Below are 12,556 nucleotides of genomic sequence, written 5' to 3' on the forward strand. Positions count from 1 at the left end.
CCCTTCCCACCCACCCGGTTATGTTCCACCCACCCTTGGGGCTATTCCCTTGCAGTTTTCCTTCATTCCCTGATTTTGCGGTCCTGCCATGTGAATGCGTCCTACGTTCACCAAAGTCCCAATCCAACCTTATAGCCCTGTTCCCCCCATTGAACTGATCAATTTTCCTTTTTACCTACCCCTGTTCTGGTGCACGGTTTTTGAGTTATTAATTTTTGAAGCATTTTATGCAATTTAGCCGGTTTTCCATGTGAACGTGCTTTTCTTGCTTCGGAACCATGATCTGACGTCATAGCCCTAACAACCGCTTTTCCCCTAACATTTTTCCTTTTTATTCCGCATCATTCCGATACACGGTTTGTCCGTTATTAATTTTCCGGTTTTTTAAGACTTTTTCGTATGTATTTTTTACATCTTTCCATGTGAACCTGCCCTATTTGCATCGGAATTCCAATTTGATTTGACAACCGTGTCCCCTGTGCCTTCCCCTACCTTTTTCCTTTTTCCTCCACCCTTTTTCGACTTCTGGATTTTTACTTATTAATTTTTAAATGAGTTTTCGGGAGTATTTTTGGAGTTTTTCACATGTGAACCCCTCCTATTCCCGTCGGAACTGTGGTTTAACGTGATAACCCTGTGCCACTCCTTTCTGTGGACATTTTTCTTTCTTACTGCATGTCTGTAGAGCTTCTGCTTCTGTTCTGTTTCTGTTCTGTTCTGTACTGTCTCTCTTCTGGTACTATTCTGTAGACTGTTCTGTATGCTTCTGTAAGTGTTCTGTGGAATGTATGTGTGACTTTGGGAAAGTTTTCTAGCCTTGGAAAGAGGTGAATACAAGTGCAAAAGAGCTGGAAGAAGTGGAAGAAGTAGCTGCTGAAGACTCAAGAGAATACTAGAGTGAAGTGACAGTAGTGAGCTGTGAAGAGACACTGTAGTGGCTCTGGTGACCCTTCATATCAGACATACCTCTTGGGAGGGGTATCCACAACCTAAGAGTGATTATTGAGAGTAATTTTTGAGAGATTGTAGTGAGGATATGATGTATTATTGATGGAGTGTGTGAGGGAGAGTCAGAGATAGCCAATTCTACTCAAACAGAGTGATTGTATATGAGAGATTGAGAGAGAAGACTATGAAGATATTGAAGATGAATACTATGTGATGTATTTCCATTCAAGATGGTGTATTCCTTTGCTTTCTTTGTTCCATTGATGGATTTTGTGAAGATGTTGAAGAATATGGTTGATTGGTGTATTCCTTTGCTTTCTTTGTTCCATTGATGGATTTTGTGAAGATGTTGAAGAATATGGTTGATTCTATTAAAAAAACCGTGGGAGATTTACATGATGCTGCATGAAGATTTGTTGTGCCTGGTGTTCTTTTCTTCATTGTGATCATATGAAATATGAAAAACAAGCTTGTTGATGTTACAAGATAGATTTTCTTGCAAGAGAATTCCCTTTTCCTTGGTGTTCCTCTCGGGGCTCCATGTTTTTTGTGCGCGGGACGGGGGTACCTACCCTTGTCCCCACCCTGCCCACCCCCTGTCCCTACCCTTCCCCCCCACCTGCCCACCCCATGGCCCCCCCCCATGGCCCCCGCCACCCTTCCCCCCCAACTGCCCATCCCTTCCCCCCAACCGCCCTTCCCCCACTCGTTCTCTCTCCCTTTCTTTCCCTTCTTCTCCCTCCACGCCTTCTCCTCCCCCCACTCCTTCTCCTCCTCCACAGTGCGCCCTCCTCCCTGCGCCCTCTCCTTCTTTTCCCTCCCCCCACTCCTTCTCCTCCACCGTGCGCCGCCCGCGACCTCCTCCTCCCTCCATCGCGCCGCCCCCGGCCTTCTCATCCGCCCGCCCGCCCGCGACCTCCTCTACCACCTCCGCCCGCAGCCTTCTCCTCCACAGCGGCCGCCCGGGGCCTTCTCATCCGCCCGCCCGCCCGCGGCCTCCTCTACCACCTCCGCCCGCGGCCTCCTCTACCACCTCCGCCCGCGACTGCCTCCTCCCCCTCTACCACCTCCGCCCGCGGCTGCCTCCAACCACCCTCCTCCTCCTCCTCCTGCTCCCCCACCCACCACCTCTACCTCCCCTCCTCCTCCTCCTCCTCCCCCACCCACCACCTCCACCTCCAACCCACCTCCTGGTTAGTCCTTAACTCTAGTTAGTTAGAATTAACTCTAGTATGGTTAATTAACCCCCCTATTAACTGCACCATGGTTACTAAAACCCCCATCATTTAACCCGAGTTAGTAATAACCTAACCTTAGTTAGTCATTACCTAACCCTAGTTAGTTATTCATTAACTATAGTTAGTCCCACTAACCTAACTAAGGTTAGTTCCCTACCCACTAACCTAACTAAGGTTAGTTCCCTACCCACTAACCTCCCTAGGGTTAGTTTACCCCTACCCACTAACCTAACCTCTAGTTAGTTTACACCCTACTAACTTAACCATGATTAGTTGACTACCCCCACTAACTAACCCTAGGTTAGTTAGTCTCACCTAGGTTAGTTGGAACTGACCCCAGACTAACCTAATTGACTTAGTCCACCCTAGACTAACCCAGACTAACCTAATCAACCTTGAATCACCTGACTAGACTTAGGTAGACTAACCTGACTTATCCCACTAACCTGACTTAATTGACTTATGTTTAATTGACTTATGTGATTAATGTGATTTAGGTGACTTAATTAATCACTACATTAATTTTTCTATAAAAAAATTTTAGAAAAATTTCTAAAAATTCCTTTTGCCAGTTGTCAATTTTTGGAAATTTGTCTGCTGGAAATTGTCTACCCTATAATTTCTGAAAATTCCACATTTCCTAAATTTACCCCTAAATTGCCAATAAATATAGAAAATTCATTTAAAAATTTGTAAAAAATCCTTCCAAAATTCTAAAAACATTCTAAAAAATTCCCCTCACCTCCCTTGCTCATTTTCCATTTATTCAAACATAAAAAATCACAAATAAAAATAAATAAATAAATAAAAATAAAACACCAACACAAACCAACTTAACACATCTGCTAAGGTGTTGTCATTGTTGTTTCACCAGTGTTCTTTACTTTTCCTTTACTGGAACTCTTCCGTGCGCATTCCTGCATTACATACACACCCCTTCCAGGTATTTATTTTATGTGCTTTATTTATTTATTTTCCCCCTTAATCACAATTAATTGTTAAAATGAATTCTTTAATTCACCCACAGTTTCCACGCACATTCGCGCTAAACACACATACTTTTTAAATTAAAATCAACCAGCCGTTCACTTAGCACGCGCTACGTGCGCTACAGAGGCACTGTAAATTTTTAAATTAAAATGAACCAGCCGTCACATGAGCACGCGCTGGCAAAAAAGCGCTCCACATCACCTTAAATTGTAATCAATGAATTGCATTTAGAGACCCAGTCGGGAATCGAAGTCTGGGAATCGAATAACTGCACCGCTTAACCTAATAATTGGTAATTTAATTTATAATAAGGAACCGCCGTTTTCTTGTTAAGGTTTATCACCTAATAAAAATTCACCCATTTTTAATAATTGATTAAAATCAACCCTTCATTAAATTAATTCCCCCCTCACTGCACTTAATTCCCTTTTTTAATGAAGCGTTTCGTGGGCTGGGTATACGCAGTTCTTAGTGTTATTTTCCATGGTCCAGTCTTGGTTTATCATAGATGTCGTATTGATATGTGTTGGATATGGTATGGTTTTGGTTTCCTGTCTTAGTTACGGTTACGGGTACGGTATACAGTTTTTTTTCTTTTATTGCCTGATACCGGGTTCAGGGTGTTTGTCTGATGCATCGCATGAAGCTTTCGGTCGCATTTGTCTCAAGGTCATGTCAAATTTTTTCTAGGATGTGGTTTGCTTGGGGTTAGTAGGTCGAGTCACATTTTGATTGGTAATTCTCTTATCCTTGGTTTTTGTCTGTTGCTTTGCAGGTATTCTCTTTGATTGTCTGTGTTTGTGGTGTGTGTGTAACCATCTGAATGGCGCCTTCTCATGCTCCTCCCCCTATCCAGTACGTCCCACTAGTTAGTAGGGATTACTCGTCCCTACTTACTTTTGAGCCTCTCACGAAGGCAGGACTTGCTTCTTTTGTGGCCACTCCTTTTCCATTACTTCCAGAGGATCCGTCCTTATGTGATGAGTTCCTGGCCTCTTACAACAAGAAGACAGGAGTAGTCCAAGGCATGTCTATGACATTGACGTCTCGAGGCTTAGGGAAGGCTCTGTCTTTACCCTTCAAAGGAGAACCTTTTGTGACCACTCGTCAGCTCTTCTCTAATGAAGAGATTCTCAAACTGTTGCAGAAGCAGACAAGGGAAGTCCTTGATGTTAAGAAAGTGATAAACTCTTCAGGAGTTTTGTTTTCTATGATCACTGATCCCATATGGAAGACGATGTGTCAGTTCCTTACTAACTAGGGGTTAGGTTAGTGGGTAGGGGTAAACTAACCCTAGGGAGGTTAGTGGGTAGGGAACTAACCTTAGTTAGGTTAGTGGGTAGGGAACTAACCTTAGTTAGGTTAGTGGGACTAACTATAGTTAATGAATAACTAACTAGGGTTAGGTAATGACTAACTAAGGTTAGGTTATTACTAACTCGGGTTAAATGGTGGGGGTTTTAGTAACCATGGTGCAGTTAATAGGGGGGTTAATTAACCATACTAGAGTTAATTCTAACTAACTAGAGTTAAGGACTAACCAGGAGGTGGGTTGGAGGTGGAGGTGGTGGGTGGGGGAGGAGGAGGAGGAGGAGGGGAGGTAGAGGTGGTGGGTGGGGAAGCAGGAGGAGGAGGAGGAGGGTGGAGGGTGGTTGGAGGCAGCCGCGGGCGGAGGTGGTAGAGGGGGAGGAGGCAGTCGCGGGCGGAGGTGGTAGAGAAGGCCGCGGGTGGGCGGGCGGATGAGAAGGCCGCGGGCGGCCGCTGTGGAGAAGAAGGCCGCGGGCGGAGGTGGTAGAGGAGGCCGCGGGCGGGCGGATGAGAAGGCCGTGGGCGGAGGTGGTAGAGGAGGCCGCGGGCGGGCGGGCGGATGAGAAGGCCGCAGGCGGCGCGATGAAGGAGGGAGGAGGAGGTCGTGGGCGGCGCACGGTGGAGGAGAAGGAGTGGGAGGAGGGAAAAGAAGGAGAGGGCGCAGGGAGGAGGGCGCACTGTGGAGGAGGAGAAGGAGTGGGGGGAGGAGAAGGCGTGGAGGGAGAAGAAGGGAAAGAAAGGGAGAGAGAACGAGTGGGGGAAGGGCGGTTGGGGGGAAGGGATGGGCAGTTGGGGGGGAAGGGTGGGGGGGCCATGGGGTGGGCAGGTGGGGGGGAAGGGTAGGGAAGGGTAGGGACAGGGGGTGGGCAGGGTGGGGACAAGGGTAGGTACCCCCGTCCCGTGCACATGCGCGGGACGGGGTAAAAAAATTTGCCGTGACGGGATTGAAATGGCACCAGGAAGACGGTACGGGTTTCGCGGACACGACCGAGGCGCGTGGAGATTCGTAAAATCGAAAAAGGGCGCGTTCACGCGCAAAACGAGCGCGAGAAAAATGGAAAAATAAAGAAAAATTAATAACTCCCAATCCGGACGTCAAAACGAAATATCGTAAAAACGAAAAGTGGGCAGGACGACAGGGGGGAAATAAGAAAAATACGGGACGGGGGTTCCGGGAGGGATAAAGGGCGGTCACGTTCAAAAAACACAAAAAACGAATCAAAAACGCAATTTAAAAATTAATATCGAAAGATCCGTGCATCGGAATGAAGTGCAGAAAAAAGAAAAACTGTGCAGAAAGATGTGCTCGACAATCCTATCATGTTAAAACATAATTCCGACTAAGGTAAGACGCGTTCACATGGGAAAAACCCAAAAAACAAACCCGAAAATGGGATCGGAAATTAATATCGGACAAACCATTCACAGGAATGACATGCAGTAAGAAGGAAAAATGTCCACAGAAAGGAGTGGCATAGGGTTATCACGTTAAACCGCAGTTCCGGCGGGAATAGGAGGGGTTCACATGTGAAAAACTCCAAAAATACTCCCAAAAACTCATTTAAAAATTAATAAGTAAAAATCCAGAAGTCGAAAAAGGGTGGAGGAAAAAGGAAAAAGGTAGGGGAAGGCACAGGGGACACGGTTGTCAAATCAAATTGGAATTCCGATGCAAATAGGGCAGGTTCACATGGAAAGATGTCAAAAATACACACGAAAAAGTCTTAAAAAACCGGAAAATTAATAACGGACAAACCGTGTATAGGAATGATGCGGAATAAAAAGGAAAAATGTTAGGGGAAAAGCGGTTGTCCGGGCTATGACGTCAGATCACGGTTCCGAAGCAAGAAAAGCGCGTTCACATGGAAAACCGGCTAAATTGCATAAAATGCTTCAAAAATTAATAACTCAAAAACCGTGCACGGGAACAGGGGTAGGTAAAAAGGAAAATTGATCAGTTCAATGGGGGGAACAGGGCTATAAGGTTGGATTGGGACTTTGGTGAACGTAGGACGCATTCACATGGCAGGACCGCAAAATCAGGGAATGAAGGAAAACTGCAAGGGAATAGCCCCAAGGGTGGGTGGAACATAACCGGGTGGGTGGGAAGGGACCCCAGGAGGGTAAAAGCAAGGCAAGGCATTCATGCATCAGCAAGATAAGGCATATGCAGATGGGTATGCAACATAGACGCGCAGGGACGCGTCCCCACACTTAAGACCTTAACGGATAGGGTTAACCGAACAACACGGACCTAGGACCACGCCACAGACCATCCACTAACTTCCCCACACTTAAAACATGACCGGCACGAAAAAACCAAAGTGTAGGGTTAGAAGAACTTGGCCCATTTCGTCAAGAATCAAGGTTGAGTGTCGATGGCACGTCCAGTGTTGTTGTCGGCACTGGAGGGACCAAGGCATCTTCTCGACACACGTCCGTCATGGCAGGGACCACGCGGCAGCACCCAGGGAGGTAGCTGATGGAAGGAATCGCAGGAAATTCGTCGATGATGAGGGATACTTTACTCAACTCACAGTCACTCAATTGGAATGAAAGAACAGTCACTCGCCCCATGACTAATATCACTCGAGGAAGAATGATTAAAACCCATATCTCATACCCGGTTGAGGAATCGACAAGGGGGAATGGTGTAGAAGGAGTATACCAGGAAGCACAGTTGATGGTGCAGTAGTGCGTCCAACCCATCTGGCATAGGTGCAAGGAGGAAGGCAAGGAAGCCTTACAGTGCAGTGTACAGAACAGGGTGACGTGTCTTGTGTTGACGGTAAAAACCCATCCCATGGGTGCATAGGGAAACAGGAACATACCTGACTCCAAGTGTCGTAACGTCCCTCAATCTCACCTCTCGGTAATTGATTGAAGAAACTCCAGTCACACTCAACCCACCCTCTGTCTCACTCTCTGTTGATAGATACAGGAGGGCAGCCTTTTCCTGAAACCCATTGATGTAATCCTCACAATCACTTGTGCAAAGGGTGTATGCCTTGTGCGCAGTTGATGGTGCAACAGTGCATCCCGCCCTGTGCCGGCATACAGTGCGAGAAGGAAGGCCAGGGAGCCTTATGGTGCAGTGCACAGAAACAAATTATGCTTTGTGCATGGAGAGGCCCATCCCGTGCGTGCAACACTTCATTCACACTTCTCATCTCTCATTCGATTTGAAGAGAAAAGATTGGTCTCTCGCCCCACCCTTTGTCTCACTCTCGGTTGATAGATACAGAGGGGCAGCCTATACTCACTTCCCCATCCGGTTAGGATGAAAGCTCACATCACTCAAGGGGTTGTCGATGAAGATCGCGTTATCAATTGTTGAAGAGGCGTACCCAGGGAGGTAGCTATCAAATCGAACATTGTGTTGGATAGGAACATGTCGTCTGCTAGAGGACAGTTAGTCACTTTGCAAAGAGACCCATGACACAGCGTACCAAGGGAGGCAGCGTCAGAATTGGATCCTAGGGATATCAATTAATGAATCCACTTTCTGGACTGCTGGGTGTTACCACCTTTTCCACAGCCAGCTTCCCGTCCAAGGGTGTTTACCACCTTTTCTTGGAACGAGGCCTGCTATGACAGGGAATTGCTTCCTTTTCTCTCATAACAGATTTGTTTTGTTTTTTTTTCTTTTTTTTCTATTCCCGAGGGTGTTTCCACCTTTTCTCGAAGGATAGGTCGGCATGACAGGGATCTAAGTCCTTTTCTCCCATGACCGATATGTTTTGTTTTTTTTTTCTTTTTCTCTTTTCTTCAAATTGAACAAGGGAATGGTAGAAAGACCATGTGTCAGAACCCACCTCGCCACTATCGCTGGTGGAAAATAGAGGATAAGAGATCAAGGCTAGAAGGGGGGTTCGAGGGGACAGAGGGTTGCGTCCACTTCATCAGGAGTGATTGAAGAACGGCTATCAGAAGTAGCATCATAACAAGTACAGTGCCGCACCAACGAGGGAAAAGATCAAGTGGCCGTAATTGTCAAGATCCCCAAGGAGGGAAGTACTTCTTCAAGCGATATCCATTAATCAGAAAGGAATCATCAGAGGCATCAACGGTTTGCACTTGGACAGAACCATTAGGGTTGACTGCAAGTACCTTATAGGGGCCCATCCACCGCTGTTGGAGCTTGCCAGGAAACTTGCCAAATCGTGAATCATAGGCTAGGACCAAATCACCTTCTTTGAACTCCTTGTGCTTGATGAAGCTGTCATGGTAAGCCTTACGTCGAGCTTGCGTGGCTTCCATGCACTGTAGAGTCATCCGACGAATTTCGTCCAAACATTCCAAGTGCAGGAGACGGCGTTGCAGTGAATCGTCATCCCCCAAACCCTCTTTGATCGCCACTCTCAAAGAGGGTAGTTCCAGTTCAACAGGAAAAACTGCTTCTGTACCATACACCAGCTGGAAAGGTGTCTGTCACGTTGCTGCTTTATGAGAGGTTCTGTACGCCCAGAGGGCCTCTGTAAGTCGATCGTCCCAATCACGACGATGTGCAGCAATTGTTCTTGTCAGAATTGAGCAGAGGATGCAATTCGTGACTTCGACTTGGCCGTTGGCTCTGGGGTACAACAGTCATCGACGCCCAATCATATAATTCTGTCATTTTTATTATTTTGTCAGGAAAGCAATAAAAATGGTGTGTTAAAAAAAATTTATTTATTTATTTATTTATTTATTTATTTATTTATTTATTTATTTATTTATTTATTTATTTATTTATTTATTTATTTATTTATTTATTTATTTTTGTACTCCTGCACATTCCTCACAAACCTGCACATATATATATATTTCATGTACATGCTGTACATACACCTACACCTGCACCTGCACCTGCACCTGCACCTGCACCTCCCACTTCAAAGGAAGGATAGGTTGCAATGGCATGGCACTTGTCCTGGTGGGTTTCCCCATTCTTTGACAAGCATCATATCTTTTACAGTAATCATAGGAATCTTTGTGGATGGTAGGCCACCAATATCCTGCTAGCAGAGCCTTCCTGGCTGTAGCTTCTCCTGCAAAGTGACCTCCACATGGCTCGTCGTGGCAAGCCTTCAGAACAATCCCAATCTCATCTCCTGCAACACATCTTCTGAGCACTTCATCTTTGCCCTTCTTGTACAGTGCACCGCCGAGCAGGGTGTAGGGGGCTGATTCTAGCATGAGCTTCTTCCTTTCCCGACTAGAAATACCAGGAGGGTACTGTTGGGTTGCCAGCAGATTGGCAATGTCCGCATACCAGGGAGTGACAGTTTCTACCAAGAATAGGGAAGCATCAGGGAGGTCTGGATCATCCTGCTCCTCGTCTGCAGTTTGTGGGATACGCGACAGATGATCAGCCAGAACATGGGAACGACCAGGCTTAGTAATCACCTCAAAGTCGAACTCCTGGAATAAAAGGAGCCATCTCATCATTCGTCCTTTCACATCTGCTTTGTTCATTAAGAAGGACAGGGCCTCATGATCCACATAAAATTTAAAGTGGGTAGATAGGAGGTAATGGCGGAACTTCTCCAGGGCAAACACCATTGCCAAGCACTCCAGCTCGGTCACTGTATAGTTCCGTTCCCTATCAGTGACTTTTCGGCTTGCGTAATAGATCGGTTGATCCAGCTTCGACGAGCCCTTCTGGCATAGGACTGCGCCTAAGCCTTCAATTGATGCATCAGTGTGTACATGGAACTCTTTCGTCCAATCAGGAGGTTGTGGAATGGGTGCCTCTATTAGACACTGCTTCAGAGTGTGAAAGGCTTTGTCACATTCTTCTGTCCAAGTAAACTCTGCATCTTTCCTCAGGAGCTTGTGCAAGGAGGTTGCCTTTGTCGCAAAATGGGCTATGAACCTTCTGTAGTAACCCACATGACCTAGGAATCCCCTCAACTGTTTGAGGTTGGTGGGTGCTGCCAGAGCTGCAATCTTTTTGATCTTTGCAGGGTCTGTTGATATCCCTTGTGCAGAGACAATGTGGCCCAACAGCACTCCAGAAGAGACCCCAAAGATGCATTTGTCGGGGTTGAGGGAAATCCCATACTCCCGGCATCGGTCAAAGCATTGTTCCAGGTGGTTCCAGTGTTCACTGATCAAACTATAAACACAGAAGTCATCCAAATATACCTCGATAAAGTCATGCAGATGATTCTGAAATGCAGCCATCATGACTCGTTGGAAAGTAGCAGGGGCATTGCAGAGCCCAAATGGCATCACTCGATAAGCGTAGGTCCCCCATTCTGTGGTGAAGGTTGTTTTGGATTGGTCTTCTTCTGCGATTTGGACTTGGTTGTATCCACTGAATCCATCCAGAAGGGAATAAAGCTCATGTCCTGCCACTGTGTCCAACAGTTGGTCTGTGAAAGGGATTGGAAAGTGATCCTTCTTTGTCTTGGAATTAAGCTTTCGGAAATCCACACATATTCGCAATTTGCCATTCTTCTTGGGTACAACCACGATGGGTGAAACCCATTCACTATTTGCCACTGGATAGATGAACTCAGCTTCCAGAAGCTTCAGCAGCTCCGCTTTCACCAATGTGGAATAATTCGGGTTCATTCACCTCTGTCGTTGCCGTACTGGCTTGGCATCAGGCTCCAAGTCAATATGATGTTGACATATTGTGGGATCAATCCCCTTTAGGTCTTTGTAGGACCACGCAAACACGTCCAAATTTTCTTTCAACAAGTTGTACAAGGTTGACAACTCCTCTTCTGGGAGACTGCTACCCACCTTCAAGTGGCGTTCAGTGCCTTCAGCATCCACAAAGGTTAACTGCCTTTCACCTTCTACTTCACGGATGAAGGTCTCGCGGGCTGCTTCTGGGTAGAGATCCAACTCCTTCAAGGGAATGGTATCCTCTTCTGATGTCCCACTAGCACCAATTTCTTCTTTTGGTGGAGACTTAGGTTGCTCTTTAAGATATTGGAATGGGATTAAAGCTGTTTCGGGTTTGGTTTCAAGAGTAATTACCTCTTGGCTTGAAGACTCATCTTCTGATGATACATCCAGGAACGTCACATAACAGGGACCCTTTGATGCCTGTTGGGTTAGTTGGATTGGTGCTTGTTGGCACGGTGCATCATCATCATCTTTCTTTGGCAAGGATAGGTTAGGACGGCATGAGCCACTGCTAAAAGACGGCTTGCTCTTCTTAATCCATTTCTTATAAAGGTTTTGCATATGAGAAGATCCATTTACCAGACCAAATGGTACCATCATCATTTTGTCCCATAGCATGAGCTCATCGGCTTCTGATGCTTCTGGAACTTCTTCCTCAATTGTATCCTCTTCAGGTGGGATAGACCCCTCTGGCTCACTTTCATCATTCTCTTCGTCCATATCATATCCATCCTCTTCTATCTCTGTCTCTGCTTCTGCTTCTGCTTCTGCTTCTGTTTCTGTAGGAGCTCTGTAACAGAAGAACAGATTCTCTGTTTCCTCTCCTGCCTCTTTCTCTTTCTCTGCGTCTGCTTCTGTCTCTGCTTCTGCTGTGACCATGTAACAGGGAGAGCAGTACATCCATGCTTCTATCTCACTGTCAGAAGTGATTTCCGAAGTCATTTCTGATTCAGGCAGGAAGTATTCACCCATTGATAATGGCTTTGCATCTTTTGGAAGTCAGCTTACAGTATCCACTGTTAAAGAATGTGCCACTGTTTTCTTGGGAAGGATCTGTTTGACAGCATCTTCGTCTGCTGACGTTCCATCCGCAACCTCATTAGGGGAGTCAGAAGATAATTCCAAGGAGGTGGATCCATGTCCTTTTTTAGAACCATACAGTTTCAGCACCACTTTGTTGGGTCCTCTACCCAAGGTCAAAGTTCCTTTGAACCAATCCGTCCTTGCTCGGGCTTCAAAAAGCCATGGTCTGCCCAGTAACAGAGGATAGGATGTGCCATAAGAGTTTGGCTTCACCACCAAATAGGTCAGCCAATAATCTTTTCCAGCCACTGTAGTCTTCACATATGGAAGAATGCCCAAAGGCTTGATTCTACTGTGATCCGCCAGTCTGATGAGCCATTGGGTTGGTTGCACACCTTGTAGGCCTAGATCCTTCATCGTCACAT

This window comes from Lygodium microphyllum, chromosome 25, assembly GCF_053477565.2.
Source record: "Lygodium microphyllum isolate KBCC chromosome 25, Lygodium_microphyllum_v1.1.10, whole genome shotgun sequence".
Classification (NCBI taxonomy): Eukaryota; Viridiplantae; Streptophyta; class Polypodiopsida; order Schizaeales; family Lygodiaceae; genus Lygodium; species Lygodium microphyllum.